The sequence below is a fragment of the Hyla sarda genome, chromosome 5, assembly GCF_029499605.1.
Source record: "Hyla sarda isolate aHylSar1 chromosome 5, aHylSar1.hap1, whole genome shotgun sequence".
Lineage (NCBI taxonomy): Eukaryota > Metazoa > Chordata > Amphibia > Anura > Hylidae > Hyla > Hyla sarda.
The window spans coordinates 342131493-342157865 of NC_079193.1; the positions used below are offsets into that span (position 1 = coordinate 342131493).

A 26373-nucleotide genomic window follows, 5' to 3' on the forward strand; every position below is an offset into this window, starting at 1 on the left:
ATGGACATGATGACATCACACAGTTCCTCCATATGGACATGATGACATCACACAGTTCCTCCATATGGACATGATGACATCACGCAGTTCCTCCATATGGACATGATGACATCACACAGTTCCTCCATATGGACATGATGACATTACAAAGTTCCTCCATATGGTCATGATGTCATCACACAGTTCTTCCATATGGACATGATGACATCACACAGTTCCTCCATATGGACATGATGTCATCACACAGTTCCTCCATATGGACATGATGACATCACACAGTTCCTCCATATGGACATGATGTCATCACACAGTTCCTCCATATGGACATGATGACATCACACAGTTCCTCCATATAGACATGATGACATCACACAGTTCCTCCATATGGACATGATTACATCACACAGTTCCTCCATATGGACATGATGACATCACACAGTTCCTCCATATAGACATGATGACATCACACAGTTCCTCCATATGGACATGATGACATCACACAGTTCCTCCATATGGACATGATGACATCACACAGTTCCTCCATATGGACATGATGACATCACACAGTTCCTCCATATGGACATGATGTTATCATTTCCATATGGAGCAAAATCTCTGAGGAATGTTTCAAGCACCTTACAGAAAGTATGACACCAAGAATAAAGGCAAAAGGGGGTCCAACCTGGTATTAACAAGGCGTACCTAACAAAGTGGCCAGTGAGCATATAGGCCCATCGTACGTCAGCATTCCTTTTTGACAATTTGTTGCTGTACAGCCTGACAGAAGTCCCTGTGTCCTCTCTTGTCAAAAAAATTACCAGCTTTTGAAAAGCAAAACAAAAAATAACCGTTTTTTTATATTGGGATATATATATATATATATATATATATATATATATATGATAAGTTGGCCAGCACATACTGATACACAACTATTGCATTGACCTGGTATACAGGTGCATGCTGCTAGGCTACGTATACACAAGCAGGAGAATACAGCAGCACACATAATATATACTAGGTGGTGGTGATATGAATTGCAAGGTGTTGATGATTTTTCTAGTATCTTACAATATTGGGTAGAGTTTGTATCAATTTAACAAAACATTTATGGTTTAACAAACAACAAAAAGATGGACACATTTATATATGTTATATGTATGGGAAATGTCAATTGATGTTGATAGCGCAGGGTTATTTATCGCTGTATATCTATTTTCCTTCACTTTTTATAACAGTGTCTTCCAAACTGTGGCCCTCCAGCTGTTGCAAAACTACAACTACCAGCATGCTGGTAGTTGTAGTTTTGCAACAGCTGTAGGCACGCTGGTTAGAAAATACTATTGTATACTGACATGGTAGTAATGTACAGTATGTCTAGAAAAGAAAAAGTGTATTCACGTCAGAACAGATGGAGCTTCTATTCATTCCTGAAAAGACAACATTTATGATTTCAAAGAGGCCGTGATTATAGATTTATATGCAAATTTGTTTCCACGCTATGTATTTATTTCCCAATATGAATCACTTGATGGAAACCTGACAATATAATGGTGATGGCAGCATCTGACGTCACTGGGCTTGTGTGGGTACGTGAGCATTCTGGCATTTTTATACACAAACTGGGTTTTAAAGAGGCGCATTGCAAACAAACACAATGGGGGAATTTGTGAAGCCTTTTAACCTTTTTTTCCTGGCTAAATTTGTCGCCACTTTTTGCGTGACTTTTCATATACATGCCTTCCTGTGTTTTGCTGTGGTAGACGCGTCTTGCTAGAGTGCTTTTGCGGTGGTCAGGAATTTATAAAAACTGCCATAATTTGGCACAAAGCACCCAAAAGGGCGCAAATCAACACCAAATAAAAAACTGCATACAAACTAAGGCTTCTTGCACACTGCTGTTAGGACACGGCAGTGTGTCGGCCGTCAGGGGAGCCGGGGAGAATAGTGGGAAAAAATATACTGCATGTGCCTTCTTTTTCTACTGCTATTCCCGTCAAAAAACAATGGCACCCGATGGCACTCATAATAGTAAATGGGACCCGTCGGGACCTGTTGTTGCCCGTTGTGCCACGTCACGAGAACAGCAAAAATAAAAGACCTTAACAATCGTTCTTGACTCGGAGCAATGGTGAAAGGGGCCTTACTGTGGACAGAGTTATTAACAAGTCACACTATTGTCGAAGGGGTTAAAAAGTCACACAAAAACACCTTATAAAGTGGAGTACTGATGTAAGCACCAGATTTATCACAAGCCATTGCCAGCTTTTTTTTTTTTTTTGAAGATCTCTGCTTGCGTCCCCTTTATGTAAAGCAGTAACTTCATTGCCCTGACACAAAATCTGCAATAGAGCCCCATGTGCTATTTATGAGATCGTCTGGCGTTTCTCCTCCCAGGAAAATTGTGGAAACAGCAGCCCATGGGGGAGAAAATGGTTGTTTATTGATGCATCGTAAAAGTTTTGAGCCTTCTCCGTACTCTTCATAAGGCATAATACAAGGATACACAAACACAGTTTAAAAGACCCAAGAGACACAGTTTTTACGGACCCTTTTATATTGTCCATAGGGCACATTCTTCAACCACTGATTACAGTGGGCACTATGATAATCGAGGTAACTGTTCACATCAACCTGCTTAAAATGGGTAGATGTAATAAAATTCTCTTTGTTATGGGAAATATTCCAGTCAAGAAAACTGACTTGTTTTTCACTCACTTCCAGAGTGAACTTGATACCCCATTGATTTTCATTCAGCTTTTCAAGAAAATACTTGATGGTTTCTTTTGGGCCCCTCCAAAGAAAAAAGAGATCATCAATGTACCTGCAAAAAAGTACGATATATGGTGAGTAGTCGGGGTTATTGGTGATATGCTCATTTTCAAAGGCCCCCATTAACAGGTTGGCATACAATGGGGCCACTTTGGACTTCATCACAGTCCCTTTACATTGATGGTAGATCTCTCCGTTATAAAGAAAATAATTGTTTTCCAGTATGAACCTTAATCCTCTAAGTAGAAATTATTTGTGTAAGTGTGTGAGCTCTGGATCAGCTTCTAGGAACTCCCTAACACATTTTATCCCAATTTCATGACTAATGTTAGTGTACAACTATGATACGTCACACATAATTAGAAAGATACATGGCTCCCATTTTATGGTTATTAATTTTTCTATAAGTTGCTTAGAATCGCGTAAGTAGCTGGGTAATTTGACAACAAAATCTTGAAGAAATAAGTCAATGTTATGGGATAAATGACTGGCAAAAGACAATTTGTGTTGGAAATGATGGGAAGGGCGGGTTGGTTATGGAAGGATTTGTGTATTTTTGGAAGAGAACAAAAATACGGTTTGTTGGTGTTTTGATACTGTAAATATTTCAGTGCGTTTTTATCAAGAAGGCCTTCTTGTGCTCCATCATTAATGATGCTATTGTACACTCTCACCATATTTTTGAAGGTGTTTTCATTCATCTTCTCATAGAAGATCATATCTGACAGAATATTTCTAGCTTTATACTCATAATAATCATGGTCCATAATGACCACTCCCCCTCCTTTGTCAGCTGTCCTTAAAACAATGCTTTTATTATTTTTCAAACTCTGCAGGGCCATCCTCTCCTGGTGTGGGAGGTTTCTTTTCCTCATTTTCTTTCTATTTTTATTTAAAATCCTCATTAACTTGATCTTGGAAAACTTGGATATGTGCTCCTTGCACATGCACCAGATAAAAAGTAGATGTTAATTTCACAGCTTGGTGTTTAGTTGTATCTGAGGATCCTGCAGGGGTGGGACCGGCCAAGGCCATCTCCGTGGACGAGATATTATTGGTTTTCATTTAGAAAAACTGTTGTAGAGGTGAGCTTCCGTACGAAGTGGTTAAAATCTAGAAAAAGCTGAAAGTCATCGCCCTCATTTGAGGGGCAGAAAGAGAGACCTTTCTCTAATAGGGAAATTTCATAGGGATTTAGTTGGTACTTGGAAATATTACATATTTGTATCCATTCTTTGCTCTCTATTGCCTCAATGGTACATTTGTTCTTCATTCCTGTTGTGTGCATAGTAGTATTATCTTATCTTCTCTTGCCACCTCTTCTCCCTCTACCTCTGTGATTTTCCTTTTTGTTCTGTTTGGGAGAAACATCTCTGAAGGTGGCCATAAGTGTGGTAGGACTTACTGGGGGGGGGGGGGGGGATAGCATGGTATTTGCTGGTGCAGAAATGTTCTCAGAGGGTCCCTCAAAGGGATCTCGGGTAGTTCCTCATTTATGATGGACTGAGAGGTGTCAGCGGACCGAGGGTTTTTCAAGTAAGAGGTTAACAGCCTTCATTGTTAGTGTTATCAACAATAAGGACCTCTGTTGCAGTAGTGGATGCTGGATATGCACATCTGGAGGTGTGATAGCCTCATGGATTGATAATTCAAAATCAATCAACTTTATCAGGGTGCTTAACACTTGTACCCCATACGTTTTTCTGTGCTCAGAGGGGAGATAGAGATGTACTTTTGTTGAATCTCTCATTACATTTTTTATATTTATTTGATAGGCTCTGACTGCCCTGTAAGAATAGAGAGCTTGGTGTGTTAGTTGGTTTTGTTTTTATTGATGGCTTCTTGGATTTGATTGGTGTTTCCAGCTTGGGTGGTAGATCCTTTTTATCATTGTTCACCTTGGCTTTTGATGTATCAGGTGTATTTTTCCCAGATTCGTATCTCCTCTTATTAGCCATTTGTTTATATTTGGTATTAATATATTGTTTGCCACTGTTGTTACTGTGGTTGTGGTCGTCACTCTGGGTTTGATGTAGATCTTTGCCATTTTCATTTCTATAGGTATTGGTTTTCGGGTTATTCCATGCCCATGGATTACCTGACAGGTAATCAGAGCGGTCTCTTATTATTTTGGATGCTTTCTTCTCAATCAAATACTTTTCAATTTATCTCAGCCGATTACTAATATTATTATACATTTTTTGATACTCTGGGTACAATTTATATTTGTCTAGTTGTTTTAAAGCATAACTGATCTTATCGTTCAGATTATGACAAAACCCCTGCAGGATCCTCAGATACAACAAAACACCAAAAATAGAAATTAACATCTACTTTTTATCCGGTGCAATGTGCAAGGAGCACATATCCAAGTTTTCCAAGATCTAGTTAATGAGGATATTAAGATTTTAAATAAAAAAAATAAAGAAAATTAGGAAAAGAAACCTCACACACCAAGAGAGGATGGCCCTGCAGAGTTTGAAAAAGAATAAAAGCATTGTTCTAAGGACAGCTGACAAAGGAGGGGGAGTGGTCATTACGGACCATGACTATTGTGAGCATGAAGCTAGAAATATTCTGTCAGATATGATCTTCTATGAGAGATGAGTGAAGACCCCTTCAAAAATATGATGAGAGTGTACAATAGCATCATTAATGATGGAGCACAAGAAGGCCTTCTTGATAAAAACCCACTGAAAGATTTACAGTATATAAACACCAACAAACCATATTTTTTATTTCTTGCAAAAATACTCAAATCCATCCATAAACCACCCGGCCATCCCATCATTTCCAACACAAATTGTCTTGCCATTCATTTATCCCATTACATTGACTTATTTCTTCAAAATTATGTTGTCAAATGACCCAGCTACTTACGCGATTCTACACAACTTATAGAAAAATTTATAACCATAAAATGGGAGCTGGGTCTATTTCTAATTACGCGTGACGTATCATCGTTGTACACTAACATTAGTCATGAAATTGGGATAACATGTGTTAGGGAGTTCCTGGAAGCTGATCCAGAACTCACACAAGCACACAAAGAATTTCTACTCAGAGGATTGAGGTTCATACTGGAAAACAATTATTTCCTTTATAATGGAGAAATCTACCATCAATATAAAGGGACTGCGATGGGGCCCGAAGTGGCCCCATCGTACACCAACCTGTTTATGGGGGCCTTCAAGAAGAAGCATATAACCAATAACCCCAACTACTCACCATATATCATACTTTTTTGCAGGTACATTGATGATCTCTTTTTTCTTTGGAGGGGCTCGAAAGAAACCATCAAGGATTTCTTTGAAAAGCTGAATGAAAATCAATGGGGTATTAAGTTCACTCCAGAAGCGAGTGAACAACAAGTCAGTTTTCTTGACCTGAATATTTCCCATAACAAAGAGAATTTTATTACATCTACCCATTTTAAGCAGGTTGACGTGAACAGTTACGTCGATAATCATAGTGCCCACTATAAGCAGTGGTTGAAGAATGTGCCCTTTGGACAATATAAATGGGTTTGTAAAAACTGCACTGAGGATACTACTTTCAAACAACAGGCCAGGATTTTATTTAATCGGTTTAAGGAGAAGAACTACCCGAAGTCCATCATTAGGGATGCTTACAAGAGAGTAAAAGACAAAAGTCAAACAGAATGCTTAAAATCTGACAAAATAGGAAGCATGGATGTTGATACGGATGGGAGACGGAAATTAAATGTTATCACCACCTATTGCAATTCCGCAATAGAAATCAAGAAAATTCTGAACAGTCATTAGCACATCCTGCAAAACGATGACCTATTTAGGGGCCAGATACCCAACATGCCACAGGTTACATTTAGACGGGCACCAACACTCAAGAATATCCTTGCTCCAAGCATTACTAAACAGCACAAAACCTCTGTATCCAATCCCATTTTGCCACCTGGATCATTTAAATGTAATCATAAGAGATGCCTGTGCTGTAAAGAAATCAAGAACGGGATCACTGAATTCTGCTCCAACAATACTGGAGAGAAACATAAGATGAGGCATAGACTCACTTGCCAATCCTCCTTTGTAAACAATACATTGGGCAGACCATACAACCACTACGCAATCACCTGAATAAACATAGGCAAAATATCAGGAATAATTTCATGCTTCACAGTGTATCCATGCATTGCACCATTTCTAAACCGGGTGGTAAGAATATTATTTCGGTCATGCCAATTGACCATATAGCCAGCGACTCATCCAATTGGTTTGAAATATTGAAAAAGAAGGAGGTTTTTTGGATGTACAAATTGTTCACTATCTCTCTGAGAGGACTCAATGAAATAGTTGAGACAGTCATATGAGCTCAGTGTGGCATTAATAGCCATACCTTATAATATAGAAAAAGTATCAGCTATTTGGACATAGGTGCAAACATGTTATAATTAATTTTATTAATTTTATTATTATTAATGTTATTAATGTTATTCTTTGCTGCCTTGGTATATGCTACCTCAACTCCCATCATGCGCTCATGCATAACACATAACTGCATTATTAGCACTCATGCATGCTATTTTTCATAATATTATTATATTTTAATCATTCCATTGTTTTAATATGTATTTCCCAATGCTGCTATAAATTATCTTACTGTCACTTTTATAAGGAAATACCTCTGCCGTAACCAGCGGTTTGTTCATGTGTTTTTTTTTATTTTTTTGAGTGCCACGTGAACAGCAAAAGGCTATAACATAGTAACATAGTTCATAAGGTTGAAAAAAGACCAGAGTCCATCAAGTTCGACCTATAACCCTAATGTATCCCTACTGAGTTGATCCAGAGGAAGGCAAAAAACCCTCATACTAGAGGTAAAAATTCCTTCCCGACTCCAAATATGGCATCAGAATAAATCCCTGGATCAACCTTCTGTCCCTATAAATCTAATATACATAACCAGCAAAGTTCTTACTCTCCAAAATGCATCCAGGCCCCTTTTTGAACTCTTTTACAGAGTTCACCATGACCCCCTCCTCTGGGAGAGAATTCTACAATCTCACTGCTCTTACAGTAAAGAACCCCCGTCTGTGCTGGTGTAAAACCTTCTTTCCTCAAGATACAGACCTGGGTATAAATAGATCATGGGAGAGATCTCTGTACTGCCCCCTGATATATTTATACATAGTTATTAGGTCTCCCCTAAGCCTTCTTTTTTCTAAACTAAATAACTCTAATTCTCATAATCTTTCTGGGTACTGTAGTCCTCCCTTTCCCCGTATTACTCTGGTTGCCCGTCTTTGAACCCTCTCCAGCTCCACTATATCTTTCTTGTACACTGGTGCCCAGTACTGTACACAGTATTCTATGTGTGGTCTGACTAGTGATTTGTACAGTGGTAGAATTATTTCCTTGTCGTGGGCACCTATGCCCCTATTGATGCCCCCCATGATTTTATTTGCCTTGGCCGCAGCTGCCGGACACTTGTCACTACAGCTAAATTTATCTAAGACTCCCAAGTCCTATTCCATGTCAGTCGTCCCAAGTGCTCTCCCATTAAATACATAATCCCAGCCAGGATTTTTCTTCCCCATGTGCATTACCTTACATTTATCAGTGTTGAACCTCATCTGCCATTTCCCAGCCCAAACCTCCAACCTATCCAGATCCATTTGCAACATGCACAGTCCTCTATAGTGTTGTCTACTATACACAGTGCAATGTGTTTACCACTTTACAGAGTTTAGTATGATCTGAAAAGATTGCTACTTTACTATTCAACCCCTCTACAAGGTCATTAATGAATATATTAAATAGGACAGGACCCAAGACTGACCCCTGGGGTACCCCACTAGTAACAGTTACCCAATCAGAATAAGTACCATTAATAACCACCCTCTGTTTCCTATCACTGATCCAGTTACTTACCCACTTACACACATACTCCCCCAGCCCCATCCTTCTCATGTTATGCACAAACCTTTTATGTGGAACCGTATCAAATGCTTAGGAAAAATCCATATATACGACATCCAGCGATTGCCCCTGGCCCAGTCTGGAGCTCACCTTCTCATAAAAGTTGATCAGGTTAGTTTGACAGGACTGATCCCTCATAAAGCCATGCTGATATGGAGTCATACATTTATTTTTATCAAGATATTCCAAAATAACATCTCTTAGAAAACCCTCAAACAACTTACATACAACGGAGGTTAAACTAACAGGTCTATAATTCCCGGGGTCACTTTTTGACCCCTTTTTAAATATTGGCACCACATTTGCCATTCGCCAGTCCTGGGGAACAGTCCCTGTTACTATAGAGTCCCTGAATATAAAAAATTGGGGTCTGTCTATTACATTACTTAATTCCTTTAGAACACGGGGTGAATGCCATCTCGGCCTGGTGATTTGTCTGTTTTGATATTTTGTAGGCGGCACTGTACTTTTTCCTGGGTTTGACAGGTGACCTGTACTGGGGAGTTTATCTTATCTCGCTGTATTTCACCTGGCATTTCATTTTCCTCGGTGAATACAGTACTCAACTATCTCCAGCTGCTCTCATAGAATATGAATGTATCGAGGAAGTGCATGCACATCATGCAGCAAAGCGTATCCTGCAGTGAGGCACATGCGCAATCTGCCGTTACATTTAAACGGGAGTTCAGGTCCCTATTTTCAAGATCATAGGGGGCCCCAGTGGTCAGACCCCTCACAATCAGTTATCTATATATTAAGAAAGAGTTTATTGTGCTGTGCTAGTCCATGTTACCATTCAGTTTTTTGTTGTATTTTCTGCCTTAGGTGGGGTTTCTCCACAGTTTTTTTTTTTTTTTTCAGATCTAACCTGCAAGTCAATAGGAATTTATGAAACCCCATATGCTCTTGGCATTTTTGTCTTTGGCATTTATTTACTCCTCTCTGCTTGTTTTAAGCGTTTCTGGGCTCAGTGGCCTTTATTTACTAAGAGTGTTGTGTAGGTTTCTTTGTGGGTTTTAATTCCCTACAATTTATTTTCCACGGTATTTACTAAGGTTTCCCTACATTTTCCACTTTCCCTACACTTTGCTTTTTTTACACACGCTCTGATCTGTAGGGGTTTCCTCATCTCAAATCCACCACATTTTATGGGGAAACCTTAGTAAATATTTAGTTTTTTTGTGAAAATGTTGGGAACGCGGCCCTTTACAAAGACAACGCCCCCTTTTACAGGTGGCCACGCCCCTTTTTCAGGTTTTCTTAGCAAAATGGAGAGTTAGCCGGGGTTTTTTCAATTCTGGGGCAAATTCTGGCGCAAAATCTGGCACAGACAGAATTTATGGCAAAATGCGACAGAATCTGGCGCACAACCCAACAAAACATGTCGGGTTTGCAATAGTAAATGAGGGCCAGTGTGCGATTTTCAAAATCACAGAATGTTGAGACTATGGCATATTTTCTATGACATCGCGGCACTTCTCTCCCATGGAAGTCTATGGGATAGAAAAAAACACCCTTAAAAAATGCAATGTAGGTTTTGCTTGCTTAAATAAAGAGTTAATTTCCATACAAAAATAAAAACACCAGGAAAAAATGCAGGAAAATGCAGTGACAGCTTTTCAGACATTTTTTTTCCTTTAAAAAAAAAAAAAAAAGAAATCCTGGCAAAAAATGGTGGAAACCTAGCCGAAGAACCATAGGAAGGAAGTTTTGTTTGCTGCTTCTAAGACTAAGTCCATTTTACCATGCAGATTTTTGGGGTGTATTTTCTGCCTGAAGAAAACACATTTTTCATGTAAAAATATAAACCATTATGATTGTGATCCATTTTGGGACAAACATTTAAGACTGGAATCGTGCTTGCACTAGTAAATAAATATATCTTCAGCTTAGACACTGCCCTGACTCACTATAGTGTTCTCTCTTACCTGCTAGCAGTTAGCCTTTCAAATATATCTGCATTTTAATTAAGCTGATGGGGGTTCATGATATGGGGAGGTGTTCATGATGTGGGGGGGTGTTTCCATGATTTGGGGGGGGTGTTCATATTTTGGGGGGGGGTGTTCATGATTTGGGGGTGGGGAATGTTCATGATGTAGCAGGCTGGGTGTTCATGATATGGGGGTGTTCATCATGTGGAGGGGGTGTTCATGATTTGGGCGGTGTGTTCATATTTTGGGGGGATGCTCATGATGAGGGGGGTGGGGTGTTCATGATATGGGGGTGTTCATGATATGGGGGGGTGTTCATGATTTGGGGTGTGTGTTCATATTTTGGGGGTGTGTTCAAGATATGGGTGTGGGGGGTGTTCACAATGTGGGGGTTCATGATGTGGAGGGGTGTTTATGATGTGGGGGATGTTCATGATGTGGGTGTGGGGGGGTGTTCATTATGTGGGAGTGGGGTGTTCATGATGTGGGGATTCATGATGTGGAGGGGTGTTTATGATTTGGGGGGTGTTCATGATGTGGGGGGGTGTTTATGATGTGGAGGGGGTTCATGATGGGGGGTTCATGATGGGGGGGTTCATGATTTGGAGGGGGTTCATTATGTGTGGGGGTGTTCATGATGTGGAGGGTGGGGTGTTCATGATGTGGGGGTTCATGATGTGGAGGGGGTGTTTATGATGTGGGAGGGTGTTCATGATGTGGGAGGTGTTTATGATGTGGAGGGGGTTCATGATGGGGGTTTCATTATGTGGGGGGGTGTTCATGATGTGGGAGTGGGGTGTTCATGATGTGGGGGTTCATGATGTGGAGGGGGTGTTTATGATGTGGAAGGGTGTTCATGATGTGGGGGGTGTTTATGATGTGGAGGGGGTTCATGATGGGGGTTTCATTATGTGGGGGGTGTTCATTATGTGGGGGGGTGTTCATGATGTGGAGGGTGGGGGTTTCATTATGTGGGGGGTGTTCATGATGTGGAGGGTGTTCATGATGTGGAGGGTGGGGTGTTCATGATGTGGAGGGTGTTCATGATGTGGAGGGTGGGGTGTTCATGATGTAGGGGGTGTTCATGATGTGGGGGGGGGAGTGTTCATGATGCAGGGGGGGTCATGATGTGCCACTTAGTGATGTTATGGGCACAGAGAGTTTCCTCTCCTTTTTTGTATGGAGCTTAAGCCTGAGATAAGGTCAGGAAGTCTCTTACAGTAAAGATTCCCATACACATGCCATAGTTTTCGTCCAAACTACTATGATCCCGCCATCCCTCCATACACATGAATGTTCAGCTTGGCCAAGTATTCATGTGTTTCAAATAGAGAGTGGAGGGATTAACCGCTGCAACTGTTCTCTATGAGAAGGGAAGGACGGGGTAGTTGAAATCCATTCGTAAAATTAAAATAGAAATAAATTGATATAAGTGTTTTATACTCAGCCAATCTACATTGACTTAGGAAAGTAAGCAATATTTCATCAGTTCTAGGCCGACTCTTCTACCTATCCCCGAGCTGCTCATACCGGAGTGCACTTTGCTTGAACTCCATAATCACCTCAATCCCCTTAGACTAGTCAGGTGAATAGATGAAGATCACTGTACAGGAAATAATCCCCATCCCTGCAGTGGAGTCAGCAGCAGAACTGAGAAAAAGCTGATCTTTAGCAATTTCTGCATTAACCAATTAATTAGAAACAACATAATGGAAGTAAAGTAGTGGAATTAACTGTACAAAATTAATCAAGGAATCCCATGTGACTTCAAAACTTAAAGGGATTGTACCATTGAGTTAGGCTCATCGGTGCAATGATCGACTGTGATCGCCAGGGGGTCAGTTCATACTGGCCATACATTTCTCCTACAGCAGTAACTGCAAGGTATAGTGTAGTATCAGGTTCCAACCATTCAAGTTGGTAGAACTTTCCACCCCATGAAGATAATATTATCCAAAGAGGCATGTGGGTAGGGGATGTCATAATGGTATAGGGTATGTCATAATGGTATAGGGGATGTCATAATGGTATAGGGGATGTCATAATGGTATCGGAGATGTTATAATGGTAAAGGGGATGATATAATGGTATAGGGGATGCTATATTGGTATAGGGGATGTTATAATGGTATAGGGGATGTCATAATGGTATAGGGGACTCTATAATGGTATAGGGAATGTCATAATGGTATTGGGGATGCTATAATGGTATAGGGGATGTCATAATGGTATAGGGGACTCTATAATGGTATAGGGAATGTCATAATGGTATAGGGGATGTTATAATGGTATAGGGTATGTCATAATGGTATAGGGGATGTCATAATGGTATAGGGGATGTCATAATGGTATCGGGGATGTTATAATGGTATAGGGGATGCTATAATGGTATAGGGGATGCTATAATTGTATAGGGGATGTTATAATGGTATAGGGGATGTCATAATGGTATAGGGGATGCTATAATGGTATAGGGAATGTCATAATGGTATAGGGGATGTTATAATGGTATAGGGGATGTCATAATGGTATAGGGGATGTCATAATGGTATAGGGAATGTCATAATGGTATAGGGGATGTTATAATGGTATAGGGGATGTTATAATGGTAAAGGGGATGTTATAATGGTATAGGGGATGTTATAACGGTATAGGTGATGTCATAATGGTATAGGGGATGTCATAATGGTATTGGGGATGTTATAAAGGTATAGGGGATGTTATAATGGTATAGGGGATGTTATAATTGTATAGGGGATGTCATAATGGTATAGGGGATGTTATAATGGTAAAGGGGATATTATAATGGTATAGGGGATGTTATAATGGTATAGGGGATGTCATAATGGTATAGGGGATGTTATAATGGTATAGGGGATGTCATAATGGTATAGGGGATGTTATAATGGTAAAGGGGATGTTATAATGGTATAGGGTATGTTATAATGGTATAGGGGATGTCATAATGGTATAGGGGATGTCATAATGGTATTGGGGATGTTATAAAGGTATAGGGGATGTTATAATGGTATAGGGGATGTTATAATGGTATAGGGGATGTCATAATGGTATAGGGGATGTTATAATGGTAAAGGGGATGTTATAATGGTATAGGGGATGTTATAATGGTATAGGGGATGTTATAATGGTATAGGGGATGTCATAATGGTATAGGGGATGTTATAATGATATAGGGGATGTTATAAAGGTATAGGGGATGTCATAATGGTATCGGGGATGCTATAATGGTATAGGGGATGTTATAAAGGTATAGAGGATGTCATAATGGTATCGGGGATGCTATAATGGTATAGGGGATGTTATAATGGTATAGGGGATGTCATAATGGTATAGGGGATGTTATAATGGTATAGAGGATGTTATAAAGGTATAGGGGATGTCATAATGATTTCGGGGATGTTATAATGGTATAGGGGAATTTATAATGGTATAGGGGATTCTATAATGGTATAGGGGATGTCGTAATGATATAGGGGATGTCATAAGGGTATAGGGGATTTTATAATGGTATAGGGGATGTTATAATGGTATAGGGGATGTTATAATGGTATAGGGGATGTTATAAAGGTATAGGGGATGTCATAATGGTATTGGGGATGTTATAATGGTATAGGGGATGTCGTAATGGTATAGGGGATGCTATAATGGTATAGGGGATGTTATAATGATATCGGGGATGCTATAATGGTATAGGGGATGTCGTAATGGTATAACTCCTTTACAGAGGTTTTTCAATTTTTTCTTCTGACATTTTATTGTCTCATTCTAGTAAATTTTATTGGGACCCTATCTATTCCCAGAAAGGACTGGGAATAGGGACCAGCTGGTTGTGATCAGTCAAGTTTTCAGGTAGAAGTGGCAGCTTTCAATAGTATCATCATGAGCTTAAAGGGGCATTCAATCACATAAAGTGATGACAAAGCAATAGAATTGGTGGGGGGTCTGACCTCTGGGATTCCTACCAATAAATGAGAATAAAAAGAACACAGAGCTGGCATTTTCTTGGGTCCCCTTCACTCTTTTCTCTCCACAGCACTGCTCGTGAGAAACTACTGCTTCTTACTTATCAGTATCAAAAATGAAAACAAGATAAATTGGGGGGAGGTGTAAAAAAAGTTTTAATATGCAGGATAAGGTGTGAAAAAGCAGAAGATAATCATGTATATCAGTTTTCTAAATATTATTGCACTCACCTGCCATGATCTCCCACCGATGCAGTTCCCAACAGTGCCCGATCCACACTGCTCATCACGTCCTAGTGAAGTCTTGACATAAAGAAGTGGTTGTCTTGACACAAAGAAGTGGTTGTCTTGACACAAAGAAGTGGTTGTCTTGACATAAAGAAGCCAGTCATTGGTTATGACGGTGCACATCTTGTTTTGAGAGCGAGACCAGGAAGTCGTTCGCAGTGAGATCAGGTGCCGTCAGAATGGTCCTAATGATTACATATTTAATCATATTAAACATTAAAAAGTCCTCAGACAGGCCATCAAAGTTTGATTAGTTGGGAGTTGACTCCCTGGGGGTACATAAGGCTCAGCCATAGTACCAGACACAGTAGTACCGATAAACCATGCCTGGTTCAACTATGAAGCCAGGATATAAAGGACTGGAATCCCCATCAATAAAATATTAGTGGATGAAACCCTTTTGACTACAAGTATAAAGTAGATGGAGCAAATAGTTACACATTGAACATGTTAATTTGAAAGTCAATAGTACCGTATTTTTCGCCATATAAGACGCTCCGGCATATAAGAAGCACCCAATTTTAAAGGATGAAAATCTAGAAAAAAAAAGATTCTGAACCAAATACAATGTAAAGTATAGGGCAGTGATCTTCAACCTGCGGACCTCCAGATGTTGCAAAACTACATCTCCCAGCATGCCCGGACAGCCGTTGGCTGTCCGGGCATGCCAGGAGTTGTAGTTTTGCAACATTTGGAGGTCCGCAGGTTGAAGACCACTGGTATAGGAGGTAGAACTCACGTGTCCCCGCCGCTCCGGACCCGTCACCACTCGTCACCGCTGCCCTGGATGTCACCCTCCATCGCTGTCACCGCATCCCCGAGGCATCCCCGTCTCCTCGCTCTCTGTCGCCGCCATCATGTCTCTACACACGCCGCTCCTATTGGATGACGGGACGGTGTGCGTGACTACGTGATGACGACGAAGGAGAGCGCTGGCCATGCAGGGTATGCCGGCACGGAGCAGACACCGAGGAGGCAGGTAAGGTCCCTCCCGGTGTCCTGTAAGCTGTTCGGGACGCCGTGATTTCACCGCGGCGGTACCCAACAGCCCGACTGAGCAGCCGGGTTAGTGTCACTTTCGCTTCAGATGCGGTGGTCAGCTTTGATCGCCGTGTCTGAAGGGTTAATACAGGGCATCACCGCGACCGGTGATGTCCTGTATTAGCCGCAGGGACCGCCGCGATATGACAGGATTTTAATGTGTATTTGCCGTATAAGACTCACCAACTTCTCCCCCCCCCCAGTTTGGGGGAAGAAAAGTGCGTCTTATACGGCGAAAAATACGGTAAGTGTTAATAAATTATCTGCAGATCCACATCTTTTGTGTGCCCTCAATATGGCTTCCCTGCTTAGGCCCGCTAATCGGCTATGTAAAGTAGTCATTTGTGGAGTAGATACAGATTACTTCGCCTCTCATTACATGTCTTCATCCATTTATTTCACTCTTTTATTCCTTGTCTTGTAAATAATTCATGTGTGACTGGTTCTCACCATGATGGATGCGCTGTGTGAGGGGCGCACCTCAGATCAATGTGCTGTTCTGTAAGTACATATCTGATAAGAAAGATTGGGGACCTGCAGCCGTCTACATTACTGGACATGTTTCGAAAGAGGGAATATCAATTTTCTGTTTTAAGATACAATATCAATACAAGAGAATGTGCCAAGTTGGCATCTGCAAAAACGGTGGCTCGTGGTTTCCACTGCTGTCTCAGTACATAGACAAGAAGATGTTTTGACCCTATATAAGTCTTCCAAGCTTAAAAGTTTTCCAGTACTTATCACCTGTGCAGGTATTTTCAATCCAAAACAGTGCTCCTCCAGTTCCTGAATTTAGGGGCGAACCTAGAGTATTTGGCACCCAAGCTGATCATATATGGGCCCACCAGAGCCATACTGTTACCACATAACAAAAATTATATACAGACTTATATTCCCCCATTTAGTGACCATATAGCAAAAGATACCAGCAGTGACTCACAGGTGACGTCTTCCCGTTGTCACTCACCCAGTAGGCAAGTAATCCCCCATTAGGTAGGTAGTCGTCCCCCAGTAATAAGGTACCCACCCCATTTAGCCAGGTAGCTTTCCCAGTACACGGTCATTCTCCCTAGGGGCTAGTAAGTACTCCCCTTCCCCTTAGTAGGAAGTACTCCCCTCCCCATAGAAAGCAGCAAACCCCTTAGTAGGCAGCATCCCCCCCCCAAAGTAGGTAGTTACCCCAACCCTTTTAGTAGGAAGGTAGGCAGTAACCCCCCCTCCCCCCTTAGTAGGCAGTAATCCCCCTCCCCTCCACCTTAGTAGGCAGTAATATCCCCTGGATGCTTGTCCAAACTGCTCTCGTTATCTGGTGGATCAGGTTGCTTGGGGGGGTGCTTGGCACCTCCTGGTCAGTGACCGTCATGGCGGCATGGAGAGAATACCCTTTCTTCCTCATACCCACTTGCATTGCTCTTACTATTGTACCTAATCTTCTCACTACATTCGGTGCAATATCAGCATCTGCAACAACCAAATATACCAAATCCTCCAAGTCTGAAAATCAACTCCCACATATATTATCCAGGTTTATGAATTATTCACGATAATTTAATTTGATTTTTTTTCATTCTTTTTTTTTCCCGAAAATAAATCTTTTTTTTCCCCCTCAATTTCAATTTCTCACCTCAATGGTTTGCAAGCTGATTAGGCGCCTGAAATGCCCTGATATGAAGTGTAGGAATGTGCCAAGTCTTTCTTCTCCAACTCTAGATGACTTGAAATGACGCCATATTGGCAGAATTTCTAAAATCCCAACTATGTTTGATAGTCATGTGCATTGACATATTTTCCCAACTCACGTCTTCAGAAAACCTACAACAAGTAAGTTTTCCTTCACTGGTAGAAAGACCCAGTCGTGGCTCTGAGGGCAAAATACTGCACCAGCCAGTGCCCTCTTAGCTACACAATGGGGGGGGGTATTTATCAATTTTGTCTTTTGACCGTTTCTTTTTACCCTTTTTTTTTTCACTTTGGTTTTCGTGGACATGCACCAAATTTATCATTTGGTGCAAGTTGTTAGTAATTTTGGCTCAAATGTTGAAATCAGCCGTTCACAGCGCCTCTTACACAGAACTTACCCCCACAGAGGACGCGTATTGTACCCTGTAGAGCAGCCATTTCGGAGTCCCTCCTGCAGTATATCAGCAAGAGACATGAGGTATTTTCTTTTGTGGGGTTTATAGTCACCATGTGAAATGGACTTTATTATCAACTTGAGTAGTTTTTTTTTTGGTTACTTTAGTGCCGTGGTCTTCAACCTGTGGACCTCCAGATGTTGCAAAACTACAATTCCCAGCATGCCCGGACAGCCGTTGGCTGTCCGGGCATGCTGGGAGTTGTAGTTTTGCAACATCTGGAGGTCCGCAGGTTGGAGACCACTGCTTTAGTGCTTACCTTTCCTGAACCTGTGTGGCCATGTCCAATGCTGGCTCAACGGAGGGTGAAGGTTCCTCCGAGACAACTATGTCGCAGGATAGTATTGGGCAGCCCCGACGGCGTCGCTGCTTTCACACAACATTTTTTTTTTTTATGTATTTTGACGCCTTTACATTTTCTGACATTGCTAAGTGTGTTTTCCATGTGCAAAATTTCTTGGTGGTGATTTGCGCCCCCCAAAAAAACCCTAAAGGCGCAAAATTGCGCGAAAGATCGATTGGCGCAAATGATGAATTACTGACTAAAGTTAAAATCCCACACAGGACTGTGTGATTTTGATAAAGTTGTAAAAATGACAGTGGAGAAAATGCGCCAAACTTTGGAGCAAAAAAGACACTGCGCCAAAGCATTGCGCCAAAGTTACGTTACGTAAAAAAAACACATAAATCCTTTGATAAATACCCCCCAATGTGTGTGTATGTGAATGAAATCAATGTTAGGCCGTAATTTGTGTTTCCCAACTATGAAAGTGTAACGCCCCAATGGGTGCGGGCATGCTGGGAGTTGTAGTTTTCCAAAAGCTGGAGGCACCCTGGTAGGGAAATACGGCTTCAGACTGTCTGGTGTTATGAAGTTATGAACATGATAGAGTCGTGGTGCTTTGGTATTCTGCTCACTATTGTACCATCTGACAAGATCTGACATCTTTCCCGATGCAGGAAACATCCCGAGAGACTAAAAGGGAGCGCATCTCCGAGAGGAAATTGAAATGGGTGAAGATGGTCAAATCATAGTCAAAGATCAGCACAGAGAGCAGCGAAACCCTTCCCTGACACTTGATTTCTATTTTAGTGATCATACGATTTAGACAAGTCAAGAAGAAAGATAGAAAAGTGGTATAAAGTATAAAGTTTGACCGAAACCATTTTGATGCAGCTGAATATAATACGTCTGTCATTTGAGTAGATCTGAACATAGTATATATGTATTGTCAATTTAGATTTTTTTTTTTTTTAGATAACATTTCTGTACTGATACATTTTAATATTCCAAGAAAGGGGAGCACTTTTTTTCTGATTTGATAAATTGTAAAGTTCCAGCTTAAAGGAGTAGTCCAGTGGTGAACCCAGTGGTGAACAACTTATCCTCTATCCTAAGGATAGGGGATAAGTTTGAGATCGCGGGGGGTCTGACCGCTGGGGCCCCCTGCAATCTCCTGTACGCAGCCCCGACAACCCGCGGGAAGGGGGAGTGTCGACCTCCGCACGAAGCGGCGGTCTACACGCCCCCTCAATACAACTCTATGGCAGAGCCGAAGCGCTGCCTTCAGCAATCTCCGGCTCTGTCATAGAGATGTATTGAGGGGGCGTGTCGTCCGCCGCTTCGTGCGGAGGTTGACACCCGCTATCTGGCCGGAGAGCCTGGCCCCCGTACAGAGAGATCGCAGGGGGCCCCAGCGGTCAGACCCCCCGTGATCTCAAACTTATCCCCTATCCTTAGGATAGGGGATAAGTTTTTCACCACTGGACTACCCCTCTAAGGCCTACCTGTCATATTACAGAAAACATTTATAAATAATGCTTCTATATGTTACACACTAAGTCATGCAGATACTTTACATGTCTGTTTTGTGTCTAGCTTCTGTATTTGGCTCACAAATCCCTCTTTTCTACTGCTTACTCATTCTGACATCCACTGCTCAGGAAGAAGTGACCAATGAGCCCGCCCTCACCATGCATTCACTTTCTCCCTGAATCTTCTGTACAGTGCTTGGTCTTTTCATCTAATGACTGCAGGTTGCTCTGTAACCCCCTCCTCTCTGTTTTCACACTGCAGTATGATAGGACAGGAGTGAGCACAGAGGAGTGCTAGTCTCGCTCTCACTTCCTGGACTTTGCCGAAGCCTGTGCTTTAACTGGGACAAAGATGATGCTGCAGCTGGACAGGATTATGGTCTGGATGGTATGGGGACCCCTAGTGGTCTTCTTTATAAGCCATGATTTCTATAAAAAGGATACACATTTTTTTTTTCATAAAGTATATTAGAAAGGTTAAAGGAGTTCTGTAAGATAGGGGATGAGTTATAGATCGCAGGGGGTCCGACCACTGGGACCCCCCGCAATCTCCTGAATAGGCCCCCGGCAGTCTGCTGTAAGGGGGAGTGCCGACCCCACATAGAGCGGAGGTCGACCCGCCCACTCAAAGTATCCCATAGAGATACATGAAGTGGTGTGTTGGCTGCGGCTTCCTGCGGGGGTCGGAACGGCTGCTTCCGGCAGACTGCCGAGGCCACATTCAGGAGATCGCAGGGGGTCCCAGCGGTCGGACCCCCGCAATCGATAACTTATCTCCTATCCTTTATCCTGGTATCTATCTGTCTATCAATATATATATATATATATATATATATTTATATATATATATATATATGTATAAAATATATACCGTATTTTTCGGCATATAAGACGCACCTAATTTTAAAGGATAAAAATCTAGAAAATAAAGATTCTGTACCAAATACAACCTTCAGATGTTGCAAATCTACAACTCCCAGCATGCGATCAGCTTTGATCGCCACGTCTGATGGGTTAATACAGGGCATCACCGCGATCGGTGATGTCCTGTATTAGCCGCGGGTCCCGACCGTTGATGGCCGCAGGGACTGCCGCGATAGGTGTGTATTCGTCTTATAAGACGCACCAACTTTTCCCCCCAGTACGGCGAAAAATACATTTTTTTTTGCCAGTGACTAATCTGATTCAGTTCACCTTCGGCTTAGCCAAAAATTTTGATTCAAAGAAAAAATTAATCCTGTAACTATAGTGCGCCCCCTAGCTGTAAATCATACATCACACTGTTAGGTTACATAAGGCATTATGCTACTGGCGTCTCTCAGTAAATGACTATAGAATCTTTTAGAAGCATTTGTAAAGTGGGTGCTTATCCCTTTAATAAGACATTATGCACGGTGGTGGACCTTGCATTTTCAGGCCAACAAGCCGCAATGAGCTAAGAAACTATAATATCGCATTTCCCTTTCTATATTTAGCGCACAGCTAGAAATGACATGTAATGTATAATATATCCTGCAGATGACTTCTCTCGGCTGAAGGCGTAATGCTCAGCGCTCACACAATACCTTGTTTTACAAATGATGTTTTTCCTCCAGCAGCATAAATACAGAACATATCACCGAGCCGAGATCCCAGGCCTGGGCTATATTTATGATTGGGCTTACTGCATGGAGCGAGGTTTATTTTATTTGCCAGATTGACTGCATGGCGGGCGCAAAAAAAAAAAAAAAAAAACATAAATAAGGCTGCTGGGTGTTTTAGTTTCCTAAGATTTTCCTGCTAAAAATCTTTAAAGGGGTACTCCGGAGGGAAAAAATGCTTTTCAAAACAACTGATGCCAGAAATGTATACAGATATGTAAATTACTTCTATCTAAAAAATCTTAATCCTTCCCGTACTTACCATCTGCTGTATACTACAGAGTAAGTTGTGTAGTTCTTTCCAGTCTTACAACAGTGCTCTCTGCTGACACCTCTGTCCGTTTCAGGAACTGCCCAGAGCAGGAGCAAATCCCCATAGCAAACCTCTCCTGCTCTGGACAGCAGAGAGCACTGTGCCCCATACTGGGAGGCAGAAGCCACTTAAATACCTTGTGGTTAAGGCAGTGTGGTGACCCACGGTGTATGGCGGGACCACGTATTAATCCCAGGGGCAAGATGTTATTAACCCCTAGTGTTCGTGACGCCAGTGTGGTTTTAGGCTTCCGGAACTCCACACGCCCGGTTTCTCCGCTATTCCAGTTGCTAATAGTGAAATGAGAGTCAACAACCAGTTATGGTCAAACGGAGGCTTTACTGAGTATAAGACAGATGGAATTACCTTCACAGTTAAGGCCAGATTTCATAGAGAGGTGGCCAGGACCCAGAAGGACCTCGCAGCTTGCTGGACCAATAAACTTGTAATTGACTTGACTTGAGATTGAACTTGACTTGACTATGTGCAGGACTTGACTAGTTTCAGTGACAGCAGACATAGACTTGAGACTTACTGGAATGACTGTAGCTTTTGGGGTCTTCCAGATGCTGATAACTTGCACTGAGATCTCTGGTGGTTGCTGTGCTCAGTAAAGACTGATGGTACAAGAGAGTGAATTGTAATAGCCACCCCTTTCTATAGTGGGGGCTGGACTAAAGCCCATTGGTCAAGCTGCGGGTCATAGGTTAAGCTGGTGCTCTCTGGGAGAACATGTGACAACAAATCATGTGACTGCATAACATAACATGTGACAGACTTACACAGGTCCTTTGTACTACCTATACATAAGGATACTGTCTAGGTAAAGTGATATACACACCATTCTAGGAACAACAGGGGGAGACCTTGCAGGGGAGCCCCCAGATCACTGAGGGTCTCAACCTGACAGGGCCTAAGAGTAGTACAGGACCATGTCCCTTTACTGGGACATTACAGCAGCATGAACTTAATGACTGGTTCCCTTAAAGGCAAGAGCGTGCATACCATAGTGGCAGGCCATGATCTGGGGCCATTGGAAGGAAGGAGGCCTGTCATGGTTGGTCCTATTCCTTTTTCTATTGGTAAGAAACTGTGCAACCTGTGGCGTTTGGTGTTCAAGTTTACAGAGCCTACAAGGAAGTGATGTCGGACATGTTGAAGATCACACATATTCCCTGTGGGCTTTCTACCGATTCATACAGGATTAGAAAAATATGGTGTCACACCTGTCCATATGGTGTTGTAGTTAATCTCCATGGAAATGAATAGGGTAGAGTTTTAATACCACACACAACCGATGACAGACTCGCCACTATTTTTGGAAGAAGTAGCCCTGTTTTTTTCTTCTAATTCTGCTAAGCACCATTGCTGTGGGCCTCACAGGGTGCAGTTTCCTTTTTCATCTCCTTCCATCTTTCTAATAATAAAAAAATCTATAATTTGTAGGTAGAACAATTTCTAAACATCACTTCAAGAACACATAGACATTTTCAATTATTTTAAGTTGCTCCAAGGTACAACCGAAATATTGTAATGCATCAAAATTGCAAAATGGTTCTACAGACGTAATAACATCTCTCATGTATCCTATTGAACGTCTTGTCATTGTGTAGTATGGCTATTAGTATTCCCCTTGTTCTGCAGGGTTTTATGGCTTATTTATCAGCACAGTTTATACGTTTTCTGATTGTTCATGTGGTTAATTTATGCAGCCCCGAAAAACTGGTAGGTGAGAGGGAAATTGATCATGGACAAGTAACTGTAGGTGAATTAGATTGTGAGCTTCTATGGCAAGAGACTGAGGAGGACTAATGCACAATGAGATGCAGAATATATATATATATATATATATATATATATATATATATTATTCTGCTCATCCCTCAGTACTGAACAGTTTAAGCTGTGAATCAAGGTAAGGTAAGGTAAGATCTAATACAGTAAATGTGTGTACTTTCTTTGTGTCCTCCCATTTACATAGCCTTGTATGGGCAGCATGTAGCCTGAACCATCAGTGAGCTTGTAATCTGTCTTGTAAGAACAAGACAGAGTTGAGCAGTTTTTCAGAGAGCATATTTTCCCCTCCAGTGCTGTGGAAAATGTGCCAGTGGGAAACTGATTCTAAAACTGATCCCATTCAGTTTGGACGCCGGATGGTTAGACACTCTGGACCGGCAAAGGACAGGGGAACGCATCTTGCTGTGTTCCCCCATCCAGCGTTCAGAGGCAAGGACGCCGGATGCTAAACAACTGATGCATGTTGTCACCAGTTGTGTCATCAGTTTTAGGCAGAGATTAGGGCTGGGTTCACGTATGCTGGACATATATAATCCCAGCCTAAGTGCCGTATGTGCAAGCACTGCTGTGGTCAGTGACTGGTAGCAGCAGTAATAAGAATGTATGGCACGTCATCGCTGCATCAAAGTAAACAAAGACCACCAGGGACCACTGTGTAGCAAAATCTATATGCATCTATAGCAGTCACCTTTCCTTGGTCCTAACAGTGGCTTCTAGTACTGGGATACCCCCAGGGCTTCCAATAGGGCAAAACTGTATACCAGACAGTGGCAAGAATAATTATATTAAATCATGTATTAATACAAGCACAAACACATGACAAGAATAACAAAAACAGGAACCAACTGATAAACTAATAGCAAACAAGACTACAACAAGGCACTAGAGACAAAGAATGCTGAAACCAAACTCACAGAGAATATGTTATAATCCGCACCACACTGCAAAAGACAGAAACATTTAACCTATTAACAATACATGACTGATATATCCACCATGGCATTGGTTACCCACCTTTAAAGTGGGATCCAGCTGTGATCCTGCTCCATATGTGGTGGCTCCTGGCTGATCTCAGTAGCTGCCTCCAGTCTTCTATTGTTTAAAAGGGTTCTCCGGTGCTTAGACATCTTATCCCCTATCCAAAGGATAGGGGATAAGATGCCTGATTGCGGGAGTCCCGCCGCTGGGGACCCCCGTGATCTTGCACGCGGCACCCAGTTTATAATCAGTCCCCGGAGCGTGGGCCGCAGGGCCGACGGCATGTGACATCACGCCTCCACCCCTGTGTGACATCACGCTCCACCCCTCAATGCAGAGTGTGGGAGGGGGCGTGACAGCTATCACGCCCCCACCCATAGGCTTGCATTGAGGGCCGGAGCGTGACATCACATGGGGGCAGAGGCGTGACGTCACACACCGTCGGCCCTGGGGTCGCCGGTAATCAGACCCGGAGCGAACACGCTCCGGGGACTGATTATAAACAGGGTGCTGTGTGCAAGATCACGGGGGTCCCCAGCGGCGGGACTCCCGCGATCAGGCATCTTATCCCCTATCCTTTGGATAGGGGATAAGATGTGTAAGCACCGGAGTACCCCTTTAAGTCTCTCCAGGGCAGGCTCTATCAGTAGAGAGCAGATCTCACTGTTCAAAATATAAATATACATTCAACTTCTAAAAAATAAACCCCTCACCCACCTTTTCTCATTTTCCCCCCAAAAAGTGAGCTAAATAAAAATAAGCACATTTAGTATTGCTGGGTGCGGAATTGTCTGAAATATTAAAATATAGTCTGTGCTATTTACCCTGCTGAAACCCTTTTTTCATTTTGATGACTATCAAGTTTTGGTCCATACGGTTCCAAATGCAGAGACCCCCACCCATCGATAACAAAAAGTGGCAGAGACGCTTAAGTTTGGACTGTGTGATTTTCCTAGGGGAGCCAAGTGGGCAGTGTATGTTTGTTACTTCAGTTTGAACTAAAGTCCACACGGCACGGACAGACAAAGATCTTAAACATTTTTGGTTGCTATTAACCTTAATCATATACCAATCTATGCTTAAGGTCCATGGTGACTGAAACTCGTCAGACCCATGTCTGCCTGTGCTGTTTACCCTGCTAAAAATCTTTTTCCATTTCCGATGATTCCTGCTCGTAACATGCCAAGTTTTGGTCCGGGGGTTCTTGATGTAGAAACTCCCACCAATTGGTGACAGTAAGGGGTAGAAACGCTTAGGTATGCACTATGTAGTTTTCCGAGGAGAACCAAGTGGGCAGTGTACTTATATAACTTCTTTTTACAAACAGTTCTCACAGCACGAACAGACATGGAACCGACGAGCTTCGACCACCATTGACATTAATCATAGACCAATCTATGATTAAGGTCAATGGAAACCAAAACTTGTCAGATCCATGTTTTACTGTGCTGTTTACCGTGCTGGAACTCTTAATATATGTACATGCATATGTGATATAGAACCTAAAATATTCAGGATCAGATGTCGTTTTGATACTGTTTTAATCCCCATTGTAACACAGAAGAGCTGGTTTTAGTCATCCAAAATCTACAGGAACTAGGGAAGCAGAAGGCCTGGAGATATAGAATTTTCTTAGCAGGTTTTGAAATAAAGTTGATTGTTGAATCAGTTGCTGTGTATTGATGTCTGTGTTTGCTGGAGGGAGGAGAGATGCACGTCTTTCA

General features: G+C 42.0%; 1 protein-coding gene and 1 long non-coding RNA gene across 3 annotated transcripts in view; both read left to right on the plus strand.

Moving 5' to 3' along the window:
- Positions 1 to 19435, plus strand: part of LOC130274343 (uncharacterized) — a 100199-nt gene extending 80764 nt beyond the window's left edge. The window contains exon 3 of the long non-coding RNA XR_008844331.1: positions 19067 to 19435. This is a non-coding gene — a long non-coding RNA (uncharacterized LOC130274343). The remainder of the gene's footprint in view (positions 1 to 19066) is intronic.
- Positions 1 to 26373, plus strand: part of OXR1 (oxidation resistance 1) — a 618048-nt gene that overhangs the window by 198276 nt on the left and 393399 nt on the right. The window lies entirely within an intron of this gene.